At 48.4% G+C, this 22423-nt stretch overlaps 1 long non-coding RNA gene across 2 annotated transcripts; it reads right to left on the reverse strand.

Annotated features, from left to right (window-relative positions):
* Window positions 1–715: 715 nt before the first annotated feature.
* On the reverse strand, window positions 716–8764 carry Gm35569. Of its 2 annotated transcripts, XR_875665.1 has the most exons (3): window positions 6861–7545; window positions 5313–5941; window positions 716–1240 (listed from the first exon to the last, which is right to left on the reverse strand). It is a non-coding gene; the product is annotated as a predicted gene, 35569 (long non-coding RNA). The 2 variants fall into 2 exon arrangements; XR_384456.4 differs by having other exon boundaries at window positions 5313–8764.
* Window positions 8765–22423: the final 13659 nt, after the last annotated feature.

A 22423-nucleotide genomic window follows, 5' to 3' on the forward strand; every position in this document is an offset into this window, starting at 1 on the left:
CCAAGATCCACTCGATGCTCCCCCTCAAACAAACAGAAGCTCCAGAGGGTGCACGGAGAGGGAGTGCACGGGTGGAGCGCGCGCGCGCACAGGTACCGTGTGCACGCACAGGTGCGGCTCTCCTCAGACACTGCAGATGCAGGCAGGCTTGCAGGCAGGCGGGCGGGGCTGAGCATCAGCTGCTGGAGCGCCTCACTTGCCAGGCCTCCCCTCCAGCTAGCACGTTCCCACCCGGTTCTAGAACGCTCCCCTGCACGTGAGCTCTTGCCCAGGCTCTCTCAGCTTCGCCACCTCCAGATTCATCCAGCTTCAGCCCCCACAGCTCCCGGCTTTGCCTTCTCTGCGCTTCCAAACCCTGATCCTCAAGCCTGCAGTGAGTCCTGCTCGTCTTCGTAGGCCACAGTACAGGGAGGGCCCTGACAACTCAGGGGCCAGGGAAGAGGGGAGTACTGGGGCCGGGAGGGGGGGGGGAGAAGAAGAGTGTGGTGAGGCAGTAAAGTCTAAAGTCCATGGCTACGGGGCTGGAAACTTGCTTCAACAGTTAGGAGCAGTGGCTGCTCTCCCTGGAACCCACATGGCAGCTCACAGCGATCTGTAACTGCAGTCTCAGGACATCCGAAGCCTACCCCTGTCCCCCACAGGCACACAAGAGGTGCACAGACATACACCCAAGCACAACACCCATACACATAAAATAAAAAATTAAACTGAAAAAGAAAACAAAAGACTGTGAAGGACTCTGGTTGTCAGTTTCTCTCAGGAAACAAGAGCCCAGAGACACCGCACTGCTGTGTTGGGTTGCCTTAGTCAAAGGCTTTCTCCAGATTCCAACTGGGACATAAACGTAACATTTCCATTTGCTTGGGTATAGCTTTAGGGGCACAGATGCACCTGCTTGCAGAATGCCGCACTGCACACAATCCCACTACACTTACTTCAGAGGTTCAGTCCATTATCATCATGGAGGGAGCATGGCACCACGCAGGCAGACATAGCGCTGGAGAAGGAGTGTTGGCAGCACGTGCAGTGGGAGCTGCAGATGAGGAGAATGTTGCTCCTGGAGATGCTCGTGTAGCTGAGTAGCAGAGCCAAGCTGGGTTCTGTCCAGATGGATGCGATGCTGCCAGGTCTGTGTTCCCAACTTCGGTTCTCTTCAGACTCCACAAGATCCATGTCCTGGGTTTTGTGGGGTTTTTGTTTGTTTGCTTGCTTGCTTCAGTTTGACACAAGCTAGAATTATCTGGAAAGTGGGATTTAAATTGAGAAAAAATGCCTCCATCAGATTGCCTGCCTGAAGGACATTTTTCTTTTTTTCTATTTTAGATTTGTTTTATTTATTTATATGAGTACACTGTAGCTGTTTCCAGACACACCAGAAGAGGGCATCAGATCTTATTACAGATGGTTGTGAACCACCATGTGGTTGCTGGGAATTGAACTCAGGACTTTTGGAAGAGCAGTGAGTGCTCTTAACCACTAAGCCATCTCTCCAATGCCCCCCTTTTCTTTTGTAATCTATTTTTTATTTTTAAAAAATCTTTTCATAAAATATTTTGCTCATGCCGGGCGTGGTGGTGCACACCTCACACCTTTAATCCCAGCACTTGGGAGGCAGAGGCAGGCGGATTTCTGAGTTCGAGGCCAGCCTGGTCTACAGAGTGAGTTCCAGGACAGCCAGGGCTATACAGAGAAACCCTGTCTCGAAAAACCCAAAAAAAAAGTATATATATATATATATATATATATATATATATATATATATATATATATGTGTGTGTGTGTGTGTGTGTGTGTGTGTGTATGTGTATATATATATGTATATATATGTATGTATGTATATACACATGTATGTGTGTATATGTATGTATATGTGTGTGTGTATATATATATGTGTATATATATATATATATATATACAAACATGATATATATACATATATATATATCATATTTTCCTCTCCCCCAGTCTCCCAGATCCCCCCCACTCCCTATGCACCCTACTTTGTATGTTCTTTCTCCAAGAGAAAAAAAAGGAAAGAAAAACACCCAAGAAATTTCCAACAACAAAAAAAGCACACAGAAAAGAATCCCACAAAACCAAAAAATCAAAAATCAAACAAAAGTTTATAAAAATAGCAGTAGTACATTTTCTTGATTGACGATTGATGTAGAAGGTGGTGTCGTCGCCCTTGAGCAGATGGTTCTGGGGTATCTAGGAATGCAGGCTGAGCAAGCCAGTAAGCAGCAATCCTCCCTGGCCTCTGCTTCAGTCCCAGCCCCTAGGTTCCTGCCCTGACTTCCTCCAGTGATGGCTTTCAGTGTGATGTGCTGATGTGCGTGCGAGTCAGGTAACGCCTTTCCCTAAGCTGCTTCCTTTATCCCAGCAAGAGGAAGCAAGGTAGGGCAGCTCCTAACCCTGGGTCTGCATCTAAAACAGCCGGATCCGTAAGGAAGGAGAAAAGGTCATACCAGAAAACAAAACACCAAAGCTACACTAGCTGGGGGACGCCCCAACTACACTGCCCGCAACAAGAGTCAAGAAGTCAAACCAGAGCTCAAATCCTTATCCCGGAATCGTGCAACAAATCCAAACAGTAAAACACTCATACATGCCCTGAAAGCGTTTGTTCCAAACACTGGACATGCAACTTTCCCCCCTTCCCAAATGGCCAAACAACCTGGAAAGCCTTTCCCAGGAGAAAGGCCCCTTCAGATGCCAGGAAACAAAACACTGATCAGGTGTCCTGGCGGATAGGTTGTGACATAAGCCATTACCTGCCTCGACCTGCTCAGGTGTCACTGGGCCTGATGGTGGTCAGGCCTCACAGTGACCAGTATGGTCTGTTCAGAGGCCTCTGGAGAAAGAGAGAAGCCCAAAGCACATTTTTAAAAGGAGCTGCTGAGAGGGAGGGGGAAGAGACTCAGAGTCCTGGGCTCTTCTCGTGTTTCTCCCCAAAACTCCGGTTTGGAGCACCTACCTGTAAACGGCAACATCGGAGTTCCCCAGGCGTGGTAGGCAGCAAGGGTCCTGTCAGTGCCAGGGAAGCCAAAGAAAGGAGCCCTGAGGTGGGAGGACTGACGGTGCTGCTGACAGTTGTGCTGAGTCAGATGCTATTGAACATAAGCAATGGTGTACTCACATAAAATAAATAAATCTTAAAAAAAAGTTAGGAGCCAGAGGAAGACCTTAAATCCTGGCCAGGACTCCACTAAGAGAGATGGATGCTCAGAGAATAACCTTGACGTAGCTCGATCAATACAGAAGTGACAGGAATGGGGTAGTCGGAGACACAGGAAAACCACAGGCTAGATCCAAGGAGCAACTGCACCTGGGGCGTGGGGTAGGTGGAGCGAAACATGTTCCAGTGTTTCCTCATGTTCCACCTGAGGAAAATGCTCCAAAGACACGCAAGGGCCAGATTATCTCATGGGAAGCTGAGTGTGTGCATGTAGGTCTGTGCTGTGTAGTGTGTGCCCATGTGAGTGTGTAGAGGCCACAGGGTGATGTTTTCCTCTGTCGCTCTGCATCACCTTTTTCAAGGCAAGATATCTCACTGGAGCTAATCACATCCACTGGGCTGGCCAGCCCGTGAGCTCAGAGATTCCGGTCTCTGCTTCAACCCCAGTGTGGGATTATCGGCACATGTGCACATTTCTGGCCTCTTACAGGGGAGCTGGAGATTTGAACTTTTACAGCAAGTGTTCTTACCCACTGAACTATCTTCCCAAGCTCTAGACATTTTTGTCTTTAAAGAACTGTTTTCTCAGAGGCAAGAGCGATGCCTCAGCAGTTAAGAGCACTTGCTAGTCTTGCAAAGGACTCTAGGCGGATTCCTAGCATCCCAGTGAGGCAGCACACAACCATCTGCAACTCGGGTTACATTGTATCTGATGCCCTCTTCTGGCTTCTGCAGGCACCAGGTATGTATGCAGCACATGCATGCATGTGCAGAGAAAACACACACAAATAAACTTTTTAAAACTTTTTTTTTCTTTCAAGATTAATAACCGCTGGTCTGGAGGTGTAACTCAGCACTGAGTTCCCGCTTGGCATGCATCAAAGGCTGTGTTCAGTCTCCTATTGCCACAGACTTATTAAACTTATTTAAAAGTGTGTGTTATTCGTGTGTGCACGTACATACGTGTACATATAAAGAGGCCAGAGGTCAACATGGGGTATCTCCCCCCTCTCACTTTCCATGTTACCTATCCAGACAGGGTCTCTCACTGAGCTTATAATTAGCTGACTGACTAGACTGGCTGGCCAGCAGCCCCTTGGATCCTCCTGTCTCTGCCTCCCAGCACTGGGATTAATTAGCCACAGACACCTGCACATGTAAAATGCTCTTTACGTGAATGCTGGGAGCCCAGACTCATCATTTTGCACAGCGAGCACTTCCCCTACTCAGCCACCTATTTAGAGCTATTACTTGTACAAATTAATAGAGTTCACTGTGAGATTTCCATATAAGCAAATATCACACACCCTGGCCACACCCACTGACCCAGTACCAGGACCTTTGTACCTTGGTACCAACCCCGCCAACACTAGAGGAGGGGGCGCCAGGGTGCTACAGGTGTGGAAGGGTGAACAGGAAAGGACAGGAGCCTCTGACAGGGATAAGGAAGGGTGCTGCAGACAGACAGCATTTCCTGGGAGCAGGCTGGGAGAGGGGAGGGCGGTGAAGAGTGGGTGGGGAACAGATGTCTGAGCTGAGAGGAGGGCGCAAACGGGTGATGGGAAGAGAGAGTGGGATGGGGCTGTCTGCTTCTGAGGCAGAGCAGGTGGGTGGGGACCTCGGCACGGTGTGCGGTGGATTACATGAGACCCAGGTTAAATTGTAAGACCAGAGGAGGGTGTAGTCCTGGTGGCCCCTGCACCTGCCTGCTGCTGTCGTTCCCAGGCCCCTTTACAGGAGAGCTTGGCTGACTCATGCCAGCTGCCCAGGCTCCAGATGCATCTCTCTGTCATGCCCACCGCTGAACAAGCCCCTGCTACTGCCCTCGCCTCTCCTACCCACCTTAGATGTGCTGTGCCAATCAATCCCACACTGGCCGACACCCTTTTATGTGGCGGTGTTGTCTTAGAGGGCCCTCAGCACAGGGATGCCCTGATTCAAGCATGGGCACCTTTTCTGCCAGGCGACCATAGTAGTGAGACCCCTACAGCATGACCCTTACACTGCCTCCCCACTCTGGCCCCCTGCACCTCTCCTGTGGAACTCCCCATACCGTGTCAATGTACACGAGATGCCAGGCCAGTGATTCAAACTGCATGATATACCTCCCCCGGCAGCCCACTGAGCTACTCACCTAGTTCTTAGATGTGGAAACAGGTCAAAAGTTAAGCAATTTGACTGCTCATGGTCTGCAGGCGACAGAGCTAGGATGCAAAGCACAGTCGTGTTTCAGCGAGTTTTCTAGGCCCCAAAGACCTTTGAGGGCTGAGCACTTCGCTTTGGTCACATCTGCACCGGCTTCGCTAAAGACGACATTTCTACTATGCTGCACACTGTCCCCTATGCTTAGCACAACTGGGAAGGTGGTGGCACACATGGATAAGAACTGAGGAGGAAGCTGTCTTTTCTTACCATTTGTGCATGTGGGTGTTTTTTTCTGCACCACTTGTAGTACTGGAGAAGGCCAGGAGAGGGCATCAGATCCCCTGGAACTGGAGTTTCACGTGATTAATGCGAAATCTTGGGTGCTTGGGATCAAACACCATCTTCAAGAAGAACAGCCAGTGCTTTTGACTTCTGAGCCATCTCTCTGGCCCCAGGAGGCTGATGACTGGTGGGGGCCAGCTGAGTAAACCTTCCATAGGGGTCCCTGGATCATGTTTGTCCTATGCTCTTGGCCAAGGGGAAGTCAGTAGATTCAATGGCCCCGGTCCTGACGATGCCCGTTAGAAGCCTTCATTTCCTTCCCAGGGATCTAGTTCTCTGTTCAGTAGAATGGAGGAGTTGTGGGTACATGGCTTCTAAGCTCTCTCACAGCCAACATTTCTTGAATCTAGACAGAGGGAAGACATCCTTCTGCAGGCTCAATTCTGGGGGCCAGAAGCCATAAAAGTTAGACATGGGACCAAGGAGTTGGGTTAGAGGACCAGAGAAACAACCAGAAGGGTCTGGGAAGACTGGAGTCTGGGAATCCAGCAGCTGAGAGCCTGCAATAATGCTATCAGGTGTGTGTGTGTGTGTGTGTGTGTGTGTGTGTGTGTGTGTGTGTGTAGGGAGACTTTCTTTCGGTCCTGAGGCCCTCAGAACCTCTAAAAGAGGCCATTTAGTGCCTGTGTGTCTCCTAGCACTGACATATTGGTGTTGATAACAAAATAAAGGGTGTGTGACCTTCAACCTCTTGTCTGGAGAATACAGCTTCCTATTATCACAGGACAATAGACTCAGGCTTTAAAGAGATAGTAGAAACCTCTGACCAGAGGAAACCTGTATTATGGCACCGTGGAAAGAGACCCAACCCACAGTCATTACACCGACCCTGCAGGTGAAACGCATCCCTAGAATCAGAGTCTATCCCACTAGCAAAGCCCTGACCAAGAAGGGTGAGAATGAACACCATAAAAGAACTAGAAATTGGCCTCCCTGACTCCTGGCCCGCTGTGCACACTGTGGCTGTCTCAGCAGCCACCCTGACTCCTGACCCACTGTGTGCACTGTGCCCATCTCAGCAGCCACCCTGACTCCTGACCCACTGTGTGCACTGTGCCCATCTCAGCAGCCACCCTGACTCCTGACCCACTGTGTGCACTGTGCCCATCTCAGCAGCCGCCCTGACTCCTGACCCACTGTGTGCACCATGCCTGACTCAGCAGCTGCTCTCTGAGAAAGGGAAGGTGGCACCTACCTGCCTACAGTCCTGCATACTCTTTAGCTGTCCCTGTAAGGCAGCCACTCTCCTTTCTACAGCTCAACTCCCAGCCCGTCACCCACATCTCCCCTTGCGCAGGCCAAATGCACCAGCTGCGTCATATGTAGGGAAAAGTGTGGCCTCATGCTCTTCAACCCCAGCTCCTGGTCTCCCCTGGCTGCTGCCCAGGCTGAATCTCTAGTCCCTGCTTGCAGGACCCCCAGCTCCACCTCCTCCCCGTACTCCTCCCAGGACTGACAAGGCACGGGAATGCTTTTGGCTAGATGTGGTTTCAAATAAAACCATTTGTGGAGCTCTGTGTAGGAGGCATAATTATTCCTATTTTATGGATGAAAGCACTGAGGGTCCAGATGCCGAGTAATTTCCCTGAAATCGCACATCTACGGAGTGGGCTGATCTGTCTTCAAGGCCCTGCCACCCTGAACCAGAGAAGCGGTTCAACAGTTAGGAGCACTGGCTGCTCTTGCAGAGGACCTGGGGTGGGGTTCCTAGCACCCATATGGCTCGTAACTGTAAGTCCAGTTCCAGGGGATCCGGCATACATACAGTGCACAGACACATAGCATAAAATAAAACCGTTTATGAAGCTCCTCTGACCTCTCAGAGCCTCCAGAGGAGCTTTCCTTGTTTCTAACCCTGTCTCCCCACTCACAGGGTTTCTTCTTGCTTTAATTCCTGCAATACCAGGAAAACAACTATTTTTTCATTATCCAAATATACAATTATTTCATAGTATTAAATATGCTTTCCCTCACTCTGCCTCCTGCTCCCTCCCTGCCCCTGCCAAGGAGTCTGCCAGGCATTCCCAGAATTGTTTCTCACCACCTCCTCGGCAGGCAGCTCAGCTCCAGAGGGCGGGAGCTGCTTCAGCGCCTCAGGGTAGGAAGCACAGGAGCCTCTGTCACAATCAGAACCTGCTCAGCCCCAGGAGGGGACACAGGCCCTGTGGCTTCCCTGCCTTGCCGGCTCTCTGCGTTAGAGAGCATCCGCGGTCCCCAGAGAGAAGTTCATTCTGGAAAGACAGCATCCCATTTGGCCTATTCTGGAGGGCAGCCATGGGCCCGGCTCCCTTGTCAGAGCTCTCCTTCATGCAGAAGACCCTTGAAATGGAGAGTTCTGTTTCCTTCTTAAAGATGAGAGCACTCAGGGCCAGTGGGCTACTCAGTGTTGTTCCTCCTGTCCCTTGAGGCTTCTTGACAGGCTTTCCAGTTCTCAGAACACAGACATTTAACCCGCCCGACTTTGAGGCCCGATCTACTAGTGGCTATTTTAGCTTAAAGATACACAGTGGGCTTGGCAATTCATAAAGGAGGATTATAAGTCTGAGGCTAACCTGGGCTACATGACTTCAGGCTAACCTAAGATACAGAGTGAGACCTTTCAAGAAGAGAGAGGCGGTGAATGTAGTTCAGTTGGTAGAGCCTGGCTTATACGGAGCCCTGGGTTGAATCCTAGTACTGTATAATCTGACTGTTAGTGCCACAGGAAACTACAGTTCCACAAATTCCAAAAGGTGGTCCTGGACTAGAGGAAAATGATTGTCAGTTAGATAAAAGCCAGTATTCCTCAGGAACTTTCCAAGCCAGTTCCTCTCTACAAAAGGAGCCATTTTCCCTCACCTTTGCAGGAAGGGACAAACATCTTCGGTGGTACCTATTAACAATAGGTGGTACCTATTAACAAAGCACAGGCTGACCTCCAGGATCCCTCAGTGTCATGCACACCCAATGCACATCCCAGAGACCACGCAGACTTCACCTTCTCTCCCTAAACTCCCTTCTGTTTGTGGGTTTCCAGCCCCTCAGCTAACTCATTCTTCCTTACAATCCTGCTGTTTTATACTCTGTCTGTCTGTCTGTCTGTCTGTCTCTCTCTCTTACTCTCCCTCCTCTCCCCCTCTCTCCACTCTCTCCCTCCCTCTCTTATTCTCTCCCTCCCTCTCTCTCCCCTCTCTGTCTCTCTCTCTACCTCCCCTCCCCTCCTCTCCCTCCCTCCTCTCTCCCTCCCTCTCTCTCCCCTCTCTGTCTCTCTCTCTACCTCCCCTCCCCTCCTCTCCCTCCCTCCTCTCTCCCTCCCCCTCCCTTCCCCTCTCACTCCCTCCCAACTGCTCTGCTCCTGTTTGTCCCCAGTCCGGTCCAGTCTACTTTTTTCTCTCTCTCTGCTCTAGACTCCTCCTGATGTCTGGATGTTCACCAGTTCTCTCACATCAGATGTGATGGCCCACACCTTCAATCTCAGCACTCGGGAGGCAGAAGCAGGCAGATCTCTGCAAATTCAAGGCCAGCCTGGTCTACGTAGTGAGTTCTAGGGCATCCAAGGCTACACAGAGAAACCCTGTCTCCAAAAAAACAAAATCAAAAAGCCTTTCCCTGTGTTGTGTTTTGTGAAATATGCTCTAATGCTGGGGGAGGGAGCACCTCAGTGGGAGCACCTCAGTGGGCCAGCCAAGGCATTTCCCTGAGGAGTCACCACAGGCCTAGTACAAAAGGAAGTTTTTTTGTGGGGGAAGGGAGCCAGGGAATGGAGCAGGGACCTGAAAGGGATAGAGGCAGAGGGAGAGGGAGAGAGAAAGGGGGGGGGAGGAAAGGGGAGGGAGGGAGGGAGGGAGGGAGGGAGAGAGAGAGAGAGAGAGAGAGAGAGAGAGAGAGAGAGAGAGAGAGAGAAGCAGTCCTACTTAAACTGCCAGGTTGGCTCTCACCTGCAGGCAGCTACCAGAGCTGTTGCTAGGTAGCTGTTGGGTGGGGCATAGAGGAACTGCCAACACCCAACCATACCTTGAAACTGTCACATTATCCGTGACAGTTTCATATGTATACAAAGTAAGATCCCCTGAGGACAGAGTCACAGGAGTCACCTGAGAAGACTGTGTATCACAGTAACAGGCCAGTGTGTGAGGAGGAAAGGAGGAAAGCACATGACCCTACTGAAGGCGATCTGTAGCCTCATGATGTGACTTCTTCTACTCATTTCCAGACCGTCTTATTAAAATCACTCAGTATGTGCTATTTGAACCTGCATTTTCTTTTTACATCTTATGATTTGTAATTGACAAAAGGCAAAGATGTAAGATATGCAACTTACTGTGGGTGCTTTTGTTGTTGTTTAGAGACAGTGTCTCACTGTATAGCTCTGACTGTCCCAGAACTCACTATGCAGTTCCAGCTGGCCTTGAACTCGTAGAGATCCACCTGCTTCTGCCTTCTGAGTTCTGGAATTAAAGATGGGTGCCACCGTGCCTGGCCCAACTTAATGTCTTCATATTTATATGCATTGCAAGATAGCAACCATATCAGGCTATCTATCATATGTGACACCTTGCATAATTATTATCTTTTATAATTAGGAGGTTGCTGGAGACTTGGCTTAGTGGTTAAAAGCACTGACCAAGTGTTCTTTGAGAGGACTTGGGTTCAATTCCCAGCACCCACTGGGTAGTTCACAACTGTCTGTTACCACTGTTCCGGGGGATCTGTGCCCATTTCTGGCCTTTGAGGGCACCAGGCATACATATGGTGCACAGACATAAACATGCATGTGAAACAATCATACACATAAAATAAAAATGTTAAAAATGTGGTAACAACTGGGATTACTTTTTAGTTGTCAAGTCACTGGAAGTTATTACAGGCTTGTGCGTGTAGAACTGTGGAAGATACTGTGGCCAGCGTGTGTGAGCCTCAGGGTTGACTCTCAGCACTGAAAACAAAAATTATTACAAACATTCTGATTAGTGACTACACAGTTAGGTCTCAGGCAGGCCATCTAGGTCTCAGGCTGTCCATATGTCTACAAATGAGCTCAAGCTCAAGCGGGACTGTAGGAGAATTCCTGGTAGTTAGATAAAAGCCGCATTTCTCAGGAACTTGTGAACCCATCTACAGAAAGAAGTCATCTCCCTTGCCACTGGCAGAAGGGACATCTGGCTCCACTGATGTGTACCTGTGGCTGCACACACGTCAGAGTCTGTGCCCTCCCTCAGGCTCTGCTCACAAGTACTTGCTGCACATTCAAAGTCCACACGTGCATCTGCCCTTTCTCCTCAGGTCCCTGCTGTCTTTATGCCCTCTGCCTGTCCCCACTATGCTTGCTATTTTATCTATCTATCTATCTATCTATCTATCTATCTATCTATCTATCTACCTACCTTCCTACCTATGAATCCATCCATCCATCTATCTCTGTCTCTTTGACTGTCTGTCTCTGTCTGTCTCTCTGTCTGTTCTTTTATCTATCTACCTATCTATCCATCTATCTATCTCTGTTTCTGATTCTGTCTGTCTGTTTGTCTCTCTGTCTCTCTTTCTCTCCTCTTGCTCTTCTGCTTTTCTCCCTTCTCTCAAAGATAGCCCTGGCCTTGTCTAGTCTGTCTGTCTCTCTCTGTCTCTCTGTCTCTCTCTGCCCTGGACTCTTGAAGATGCTGCTGGATATTTTCTCTCTTACCAATAATAAAAATCTTTCGCCACGCCCACACCACAGAGCGATCGTTTCAGAGGTTTCTTGACCATGCCCTCTTGCGGACATACACAACATCTTATCACCGGCTATGTTGCCACTTAACTAATTCACCCTGGCTGGCCACTGTGGTACTTCTGTAATTTTTGCCTTTTGTCAACATTGTGACACTTTTTAGCATAAAGTTCTTTCCTATGTGTTACATTATCGCCTTAGAATAGACTCTAATGAAAATCACTGGCTTAAAGGATATACTGATTTGCAAAGCTCTTGGTAGCAATGGCTTGCTGAAGAAGCAACTGAACTCGTGCCCAGGACTGAGCATGCGCACTGTGCTTGGAACCTTGTGGATTTTGGTTGGGTAGCGCTGGTCATGTGACCAATGAGCAGTCTCTCTCTCTCTCTCCAGGTCCCCACCAGACTGAGCTCTCAGCTTTACCCCTGTCGGGGGTCCCAGATTCTCGTCGTCCACCAAATGTGAACAGCTTCTTAGAAGACTGGGCTAGGACCTACTTTAGGCATCCTAACATTAGAGAAAATGTGCGGGTTCTCTGTCTCTAGGGGTACACATGCTGCCTGTGTAGCTGTCAGTGAAGTATACTTCAAGAAAACCAAGAACTTCAAGGAAGTTGTGTCCAGATTCTGGGGAGGACCCTCCCACATATACCATCAGTTTATCTGAGAGCAACTCCCTCCCTCCTCATCCAGACTGCCTGCAAGGGCAAAGACTGAGCATGCGCACAATTGTCTTTTCTGCTTGCACCTCCTCCTGCCTCTCCCCCCACTTCCCTCATAACTTGACTTTTTTCAAAACCTATTTTTAATGATGGTGCTTAAATGTTTTAAGCTCCCGTTTAGCCCACCACCCGCCAGAGGTAGTGGGAAAGAAAAGATACAGGGTGGGTGGAGGAGATGGAGGGGTGAAGGAGGTGGGGGGGGAGGGGGAGTGGACCTGTTTAGAAAGGTTCTTTGTAGCAACTCCTGTCTGTGTTGTCTGGAAATCAGCAGTTCAGTTCACAGGTCAGCAGCGGCAGCTCCATCCACTCACAAGCAAACATGAATTAGCAGCAGTGGCAGAGATAGCCAGACCTCAGCCTCAGCACAAGTCAGCAGGAGGGACACCGAGGAATGCCAGGAAAAGGTCTCAGCTATGCCTCTCTCATTGAAGACGCAAGACCCACAGTCATTGCACAGCTAGCTCAGCCTTGGTCACTGTCTGTCCACTCTTGTGGATCCTCCAAACGTCCCCGTGTCCTCCATGGGTCTTGCCTCAGCACGTGAGTCTGTCTCCGCTGACATCACTCTGCCAATTATCCAGAGTCTGCGGAAGCAGCAAGAAACTGCAGCACACCAACGGAAGTTACTCTCTGTGGAGTCCCTACAAATGCAGCTCAACTATGCAATGTAAGGCAGACCAATACATGCTTGTCATTAGCGTTAATGAAGAATCCTTCATCATGCGTCCTTTCATGTGCTTGCTTTAGCAGGACATCCTCTCTCCTGTGTCTGCTTTAATGAAACATTCCTTCACGAGTCTGCTTTAGTCTGTCACCTGTGTCCACTTTAGGAAAACACTCCTTCACATGTTTGCCCCAGCAAAACACCATCCGACACAACTGATTTCCCAAAGAACCCTTAAATTTCCACTTCACCTGAGTGCTGGGATTAAAGGCCTGTGCTACCACTGCCTTGCCAAAGCCTCTACCCCTTTCCTGCTCGTTTAGCCTCTCTTTAGGGTTTTCCTGAGGTTATTTCCTGAGATAGTCACTGCCTCATTTCTCCTCCAGATTTTTTTTTTAAAATGTAGGCAAGCATGACCTTGAACTCTGGTTTAGTTAGCTTGCTTTAAGGTTTATTTTAAAATTTTAATTATGTGCCCATGTGTGAGTATGGTCGCCTGGGGAGTCCAGGAAAGGGCATCAGATCTCCCTAGAGCTAGGGGATACTGACGTGGATACTGAACTTGGGTCCTCAGCAAGAATGAAGCAGGCACTCTTAGCCACTGAGCCTCCTCTCTAGCCCTGACCTTGTTCTCCAAGTGCCCTTGCCTCCACCTCCCCAACAGACTGGTGTCCCCACACCTGGCCCACCAGGAAATAATTTAAACATCAAACAGACTAGACTCTGGCTCATAATTTCCTAAAAAGGAGGGCTGATCGTGTTCCCATGACAACCCACAGGGGCCTCTACTCCCTTCTCCAGCCCAGACAGCCTAGACTTGCAAGATTGGCTTCTTTCAGAAGTTAATGTAGGGGGCGGGGGTGGGGGTAGAATCTGGACAGATGGTAACCAGGCTGCCCTAAAAGTACGCGGAATTGATGGAAAATGCAAATTCATCGCCAGCGCCAGGCAAACACAAGGTGGAGCCCTGGAGTCCAAATTGGGAGCAAGCAACTTTAAATATCACAGAGCGACTTCTTGTCCTTCATAGTAAGCCATGTGGTCCACACAGAGCCTTCCAGAGACCCACAGGAGACTTGGCTAAAGAAGCCGGTCTCTGTGCGGCCGCCCTCTGCTGGAGTAATTCATGAACAGCATCTGGTCAGAAGAGAAGGAACCCGGAGGGCTCTGAAGCCCCTCCGAACCTTTAGGGTCCCCCTTTAAAAGTCACCATCTTCAGGAAGCCTACTCCACCTCTGCAACTACAAGAAGGCTTGGCCATGGGCACAGCCTTTCTTTTGCTTTCTGCTGGTAATGGCGCCTGCCCTTGCTTCAGGGAGGCACAGCCTACGTCCCCTCCTCTACTAATTTATGAGTTCCCAGGGGGGAAAGGATATTTAAAAAAAATTTACTCCCAACGGAATTTGCACCTGCCTAGAGATGTCTGATGTAACTAAGTGCAAAATTCACATCGTTGAAGGGAGTCCTTTGAATTCAAATGTCACATCTCCGAAGAAGCCCACTTAAAACACATCTATTAAAAGATGTAAACAAGTTGCCTGGACACTGAGTCATTAGCCACTTGGGGTGTTGGCGCATTAGCCGAGCCCAGAGCTCAGAACCACGACATTATGGAAAATGCTGTTAAGTAGCAAAGAAAGATTAAAAAAAAAAAAAAGGCAGTGGGAGCAAAAAGAAGACTAGAGGAAGAGAGGGCTGATCAATAGGAACTCCTGAAGCTACTGACGTCACTGGGCACGTCTGGGGAGACTTAAGGGCTGGAGGGATCTGAGGGGCACCTCACACTCACCCTGGGGACCGTCATCTCAAAAGATTCCAAAATACATTAACTGGGTCCAAATGCAAAAATATGGTCTGGTAAAATGCAATCGATAGTGCTTAATTAAATGTCAGTAAAACATAACATTATGCCAACTTTATTGAGTGCTAAATATTCATTCAATTTTAAAGAGTTTGTGGGTTAGATTTTTTTTTTCCCACTTCATAAGAATTCCCCGGTAGAGATGGGGACTCCTGGGAAATTGTAGCCAATTGTAACAAAATATTACTCATCGCCACACAATTTTCAAACCAAAATCATAATGCCCCTCGTTCAAATTTCCAGAGCAAATTGGTCTTAATGTAGGGTGTGAGAGCATTTTAGTGTAATTAATGTAAAAAAAAAAAAAAAGCTGGGAGTCTCTGGGGTTGACCAAATCCAACAAATGACCCTGCATACCAAAGGCCAATTTCCTTCATTATTTTACAATTTCACCCCCAATGCTACCACAGTCCTATATGTTCCCAAATGTCATACATGCCAAACATATATATATATAATATAATATATATATTAACAAACTTTGGGGGAATACTTTTGGATTTACAGAAAGGTTATAAAGATGATAGAGTCCCCTAATCTTGCTTAGTGTTTTGCATAACAGTTCTGCTGAAACTGAGAAAGCATGGGTGGTACCAACGAGCACCTCTAGAATTTATTTGGACTCCAGCAGTTTTTATAGTTTGTGGATACAATCTAAATTAGCATTTAATTATCCATCTCTGTGGCCACCTGGCTGGTGACAGTTTCTCAGCCCTCTTGTGACTCCTGTGTCCTTGTTTGGTGTCATGGTTGCATATGTTTGACCCAGGGAGTGGCACTATTTGGAGGTGTGGCCTTATTGGAGTAGATGTGGCACTGTAAGTGTGGGCTTAAGACCCTCATCTTAGCTGCCTGGAAGTTAGTATTCTGCTTGCAGCCTTCAAATGAAGATGTAGAACTCTCAGCTCCTCCTGCGCCATGCCTGCCTGGATGCTGCCATGTTCCCACCTTGATGATAATGGACTGAACCTCTGAACCTGTAAGCCAGCCCCAATGAAATGTTGTCTTTATAAGAGTTGCCTTGAAGAAGTGTGAGTGGGTGGGTAGGGGAGCAGGGTGGGGGGAGGGTATAGGGGACTTTCTGGATAGCATTTGAAAATGTAAATGAAGAAAATATCTAATAAAAAATTGAAAAAAAAAAGAGTCGCCTTGGGGCGGGGTGGGGGTGGGGAGAGAATTGCCTTGGTAATGGTGTCTGTTCACAGCAGTAAAACCCTAAGACGGTTGGCTTAAGAGGGGGCGGTGTATGCAGTGCAGCCCGGGAACCCCAGGAGCAGTGGTTAGCTCAGGAGGCACCCAAGCCTCCACCTCTAACTTCTTTCCCAGTGAAAGCAGTTCAGATGCAGAGTTTTGCGGAATGTCCCTCCTGAAAGGCCTACCTGATGTGTTTCTCAGGCTCAGGCGATGGCTGCCGGTTCAGGAAGAGCAGCACAGAAGTGCAGTGCCTCGATCATTGTATCCTACCGGGAGATGGCACCGCACAGCATCCCTGGTGACGCTAGCTTCTGTCCCACGCAGGGTTTTCCAGTGCCCCCCTGGCACAGACATTACCCACTGCTTCCACGATGTATCTGGATGTGACTCAGTCCCACACTTACATGGAGGGACACAAGTTCCACCTCCAAAAGGAGGTTGTATATCATTTGCAATTTAGCTTTAAGAAAAATTTGTTTCTTGCTCTCATCTATTTGTTAAATCATTCATTTTTACCAGTATGGATTCATTTATAGGCTATCTTTTGGGCTCTTAAAAAAAATCACCCCACCACGTATTGCCTAAAATATTTTAGCTTCAGTCACTGGGAGGTTTTTCAAGTTGGCCTCCATGTTTCTTTGACATTATTCGTCCACTTTGTGTTGATAGAATGAAATGCTCAAGGCAGGCTAACCTTATAAAGAGTAGAGGTTTGCAAGCAGGCAGAGGTGGAGGCCAACCGAGTTTCTTTTCCTTTTGCTGTGATCAAATGGCTTAACAGAAGCAACTTAGGAAGGAACAGCTTATTATGGCTCATGGGTCAGAGCTGTTCCATCTATCATGGCGCAGAAGCCTCAGCAGCTGGAGCCAATCACAGACCAGAATCACTGAGGCCCACGAGTGAAAACTGAGCTCAGCCCCGCCTCTACAGAGTCTGAGATGCCAACCTCGGCATGGTGCCATCTTCAGGGGACATGTCTTGCCACCTCATTAAAGCAATCCAGACACTCTCCCTCAGACAGGCCCAGAAGCCATGCCCCAGGGAATGCTAGGTCAGGTTGACAAGGACCATTGGGTTCCCTGGAGTAACAGACCGTATAGAGTTGATGTATACCAAAAGGGATGTATTAGATAGGCTAACAGTGTGGTCTGGACAGTCCAACAGTAGCAGTCTCAACAGAGAGCCCAGTAGCTGGTCAGTCCCCGAGGCTTGGGGACCTCAGCACCCCCAGTCTGGCTTAAGGGATTCCTGGAGAGCTGCTGGCCTTAAAGAAACTTGGGTTGTGACAGCAGGGATGGAATCCAGCGATAGCAGTGGTATCGAGGTGACAGCGGCAGAGGCAGCGGCAGCAGGATGAGCCTGTCTCACCAGCAAAGACAAGGGAAAAGAAGCAGAAGCCAAGCTTTCCGTGTCGGACCTCACTGAGTCTGACTGCCGGCAGAAGGTTGGTGTGGCTCCTCTCATTTTAAATAACCAGGGCAGGGGCTGGAGAGGTGGCTCAGTGGTTAAGAGCACTGACTGCTCTTCCAGAGGTCCTGAGTTCAATTCCCAGCAACCACATGGCGGTTCACAACCATCCTTAATGGACATCTGATGCCGTCTTCTGCTGTGTCTGAAGACAGTGACAGTGTACCCACATATGGCCGAAGTGGGGCCGAAGTGAGCAGGGCTGGAAAAAGAAATAATAACCAGGGCAGGAAAATCCCTATGGGCAGCCAACCGGCTTGCCTTTGAGTTGATCCCAGATCCAGTTAAGTTGGCAACTCACATTATCCATTATAGAGGCTGGAAATCCTAACAGCATGCCCCAGATTCCTAAGAGGGCTGGCTCCCCATTGGCTGTCACCGAATGACAGACAAAGGATATGACAGGGACCATGTCACCAGGAAGTCAGGGACCTGAGCAGAAGAGGATCAGCCTTTCATAACAACAGCCCTCTTGCAGACACCTCCAGCCACACTGGAAATGCTTTCATCCTTTCCAAGGGCTGCACCATCAGCCAACTCAAGGTCCAGTATTCCTGCCTGTGCATAGAGACCCTAATCCCTAACACACAAACATCTAAGTCATGGCACTTTTTTTTTTCTTTTAGTAATGAGGATTGAACCCAGGACCTCACACAAGCTGGGCAATTGTTCTATTACTGAGTCTCATCCTACCCTGTGTTTTAAGAAGCCCTTCCTTACTCTCTGCCACTACAGATCAATACCTTATTCATTTACCTGTGTGTGTGTGTATTTGTGTGTGCATGTGTATGAGTGTATGTATTTGTGTGTGTACATATATTTGTGTATGTGTGTATGTATTTGTGCATGTATATTTGTGTATATATATATTTGTGTGTGTATGTATATTTGTGTGTGTATTTGTATGTGTATGTATATTTGTGTATGTATTTGTGTGTGTATTTGTATGTATATGTATATTTGTGTATGTATTTGTGTGTGTATTTGTATGTGTATGTATATTTGTGTATGTATTTGTGTGTGTGCATTTGTGTGTGTGTATATGTGTGTGTTGTTTGTTTTTTTGAGCAGGGTGTTTCATTGGCCTGAGTCACAACATAGACCATGCTGGCTGGCCAGAGAGCTCCTGGGAGCCTGTATTCCCCTCCCCAGCACTGGGATGATAGCTTATCATTGTTCTATTGCTATGAAGAGACACCATGAGCAAGACAACTTTTATAAAGGAAGGCATTTAATTGGAGGTGTGTTTATAGTTTTAGACTATAGTTATAGTCCATTATCATGGTGGGAAGCGTGGTGGGATACAGGCAGGCATGGTGCTGAAGAAGTAGCTGAGAGCTACATCCTGATTGGCAGCAGCAGCAGCAGGTGCATGAGAGACAGAGACAGAGACAGACAGAGAGAGAGAAAGAGACAGAGAGAGAGACAGACAGAGACAGAGACAGAGACAGAGAGACAGAGAAAGACAGAAACAGAAACACACACACAGAGACACAGACAGAGAGAGACAGAGAGACAGAGACAGACAGAGACAGAGAGAGACAGAGACACACATAGACAGAGACAGAGTCAGAGAAAGAGAGAGACAGAAACACACACAGAGACAAAGAGACAGAGACATACAAAGAGAGAGACAGAAAGACACAGAGAGACACAGAGACAGAGATGGAGATAGATAGACAGAGAGACAGACAGACACAAACATAGAGACATAGACAGAGAGACAGAAACACAGACAGAGGCTGGACCTGATGTGTTCTCATGAAATCTCCAAATCCACTCCCAGTGTCATACCTACTCCAACAAGGCCACATCTCTAATCTTTCCCAGTTTACCAACAGATGACTTAAGCGTTCAAGTATATCAGTCTATGGGGCCATTCTCATTCAACTCACTACGGGTGGCGACCATAACCAGCATGTCTGTGGGGGTTGGAGCTATCACTCATGCTTGTGTGGCAAGCCCCTTACTGAGTCACCTCCCGGCTCTGGCAGGCTTTTTGAGTGTTTACTCCCGACTTCCCATCCTCCCGAAGTACAGCATATAGCTGTGGGTGAGGTCACAGGTAACCTTCCTTCCCCAGCCAATCAGCATCAAGGGTTGTCTGCTGACTAAGTTCTTGAGGACGCTTTCAGTTTATGTTGTCATCTACTTTGGACTTTTGGGACATACTACATAGCCCCTAGGCTGACTTTGAACTCATGACCCTTCTGCTTCCCAAGTGCTGGGGTTACAGATCCCCATAGCCTCTACACACAGAGATACGCACACATTTCCATCTTGGCCAAAGATTATAAGAAGAAATTCTGTGACCCACGCCAGCTTCTTGCTCATAGAGGAGTGGGCGATCGGGCCTCGATCCTCCTCCTTGCCTGCTGACTGGTGTGGAAGCCATAGCAGCCGTTTTCTATCAAAACTGCAGCAGAGACTGAAGACCCTGTTGAATGGAGGCTGCTGATAGCAGAGCCAGTACTGATTCTGGGGATAGGTCGCCATAGTATCCCGCGGGCAGTAGAATGAACAAACAAGACCCTTAGAGAGAAGACAGTTGGCATTCTGACCGTACACAGTGGGTAGGCGGCCAGCCACGGGCCCAGGCCGAGCAGGCCTAGCAGGAGGCACACGGCTGAGCAACAGCTGTGAGCATGTGTCAGCTCACCACAGACTTTGACTCCACTCACCCAGAGGGCATTTTTCCCGCTCTTGCTGCCCCTGACCTTCTGGCCCCCAGCCTTCCGGACCCTGCCTGGGAAGAGAAAGCCCAGTTTGTGTATCTTGACACTCAGTAGCAGCTCTGCCCCCCACCGCCCTGGCCCTGGTCGGGGGAATTCATACACAGCTTGGGAATAAGCTGCCCCAGCTGGGAAACTAGACCCCTGCCTGCTTTAGTGACAGTTGTCACAGAGAAACAGGATGTCTGAAACCACACCAAAGAATAGTGTGTTCTTCGGAGGCTGGCGTCTGACACTGTGAGGGAGGAAGTGAGCTCTCCGAGGGAGCACGGTGGCAGATGGGAGAGGTCAAGAGGCTGCTGCGGAAAAGAGAGAAGAGCAGGGCGCTCCCCCCATTTCCAAGAAGGTTTGCGCCCCCTCGCCCAAACCTCCCCCAAATATCTCTTTGGGGGTCTTTGAGTTCCCAGAGAGTGAATGTGGACAAAGTTAGTCCCAATCTCTCCCAGCAGGGAGTCCTGAGCACCCGCCAAGAACACAGTCTGTGCTGGCAGTTCGCGTTCACAGCTCAGGGCCTGTCTTGACTCCCAGGTCACAGAGGCAACAATATAGACCTGTTACTGTATCTACTGCCGCAACTGTGGCGTGATATGGCGCGGAGGGGGCTGGGGGTGGGGGCGGAGAGGGGGGCGCTGGGATTTTGAGGGGGAGATTCAGGACTGCTAATTCTACAGGGTGTATTGACTGAGTTCATAATTAAACATAATGCCGATTTTACATCAGTCATCAGGATTTGCTTTTGGGTTTTTTTTTTTTTTCTCACGTTGAGGTTTATAGTTCCCTCAGTTCTATCCACAGATGGTTGGTTCAGACTTCCATGTGTACTTCGACAATAGAAGACACAAAACACAACAGCTGTCCCAGACACATGCTTTCCAACATGGCTCTGCAGAGTGACTGAGGGGACCAGGGGCTCAGCCTCTGTCCTGACACAGCAGCTTTGGGCACTCGGCAGGTATCCAGGTCATGATGTGTCCCCTGGTAGGGCCACACTAAGAGTCCTGTTCCCCGTTGGCTTGCAGCTTGTGTTCACAGTTGACTCTGATTGGCAGTGCCCCCGGCTGATTATAATTCTTTACTTTTTGAGTATTTTTTCACACTACTTTTAAAGAAGCAAGTGTGTGTACAGATCAAAGGGCCCATTGCAGAGGTTGACTCTCTCCTACCCTATGGGTCCACATGTCATCCAGGGATCATCACGCTTGGAGACAAGTGCCTTGGACCTCTGAGCTGCCTCAGTGGCCACCTTTTAAGGTTTTGGACAACTTTGAAATAGCTCCAAATTCACAGAGAAATTGCAAAATAGTTGAGAGATCCCCGGCACAAGTGTGATGCGTATTTATCAAGTTTGAACATTTTGTTGTGTTTCGTTCTCTCTGGTCTCTTTTGTATGCAGATATAACTGTATATATTATATAGAGACTACTGAATTCACCAACGTTAAGAAGTGGGGACATATGTTTCCTTTCTCACTTTATAATAATCTCTCTCTCTCTCTCTCTTTCTCTCTCTCCCTCTCTCTCTCTCTCTGTGTGGTGTGTGTGTGTGTGTGTGTGTGTGTGTGTGTAGCCCAGGCTCTAACCTCAGACTTACTACATAGCTGGGGATAGCCTGGCCCTCCCGGTTCAACCTCTTAAGTGCAGGGATTAAAATGGAGGAAATTTAATAGCAACACGTGAATGGCTTTATGATTGCAAAAACAGTTGCTTTAAAATACTCATTCCTAAGAAAAAATATTAATTTCTTCTGTATTTATTTACCCAGTAATTACCTGATTGTTTATCTGCTTGCTTTATTATCATGGACTTTGGATTCTTGGTTTAGTCAATGGACTACACAATTCTCCTTAGTCATTAATTAAAACGTAATCAATAATTAATTTAGATATTTAAGTTTCCCATGACCCAGATTAATTAATTAATTAACTAGGGAAGGCCTAGTTCCTGGGTCGTGAGATCATCCCTTGTCATATTTTAAAGCATTTCTTCACTCTCTGGCTTCAGCAATTTTTTCAGGAGCCTAAAGAAACCACTCTCTGGATAGGTGTGGTAGCGCACACCTTTCATCTGAGCACTCTTGAGACAGAGGCAGGTGGATCTCTGTGAGTTTGAGGACGGCCTGGTCTGCATATGTGCAGTACCAGTAGAGGCCAGAAGATGGCACTAGATCCCCTGGAACCCGGATTACTGGCAGTTGTGAGCTGCCCTGTGGGTGCTGGGACCTGAACTGGGATCCTTTGCAGTGTCAGGAAGCACGCGTACGTTATGCTTCTTTCAATCAATTCCTCTTTCCCTTTTCTTTTCCCTGTAATCACCCTGGGACAAACAGATGGTTTCTTCTCCCAGGACCTGGCTGGCTGCATGTTTGTGTTAGTACATTCCTATCTCTTGTATGCAGCTAGTTTTGGGCTTGCTTGAAGAAAGGACTCTTTTAG

The sequence above is a fragment of the Mus musculus genome, chromosome 15 (assembly GCF_000001635.26).
Source record: "Mus musculus strain C57BL/6J chromosome 15, GRCm38.p6 C57BL/6J".
In the NCBI taxonomy this organism is placed as follows: Eukaryota; Metazoa; Chordata; class Mammalia; order Rodentia; family Muridae; genus Mus; species Mus musculus.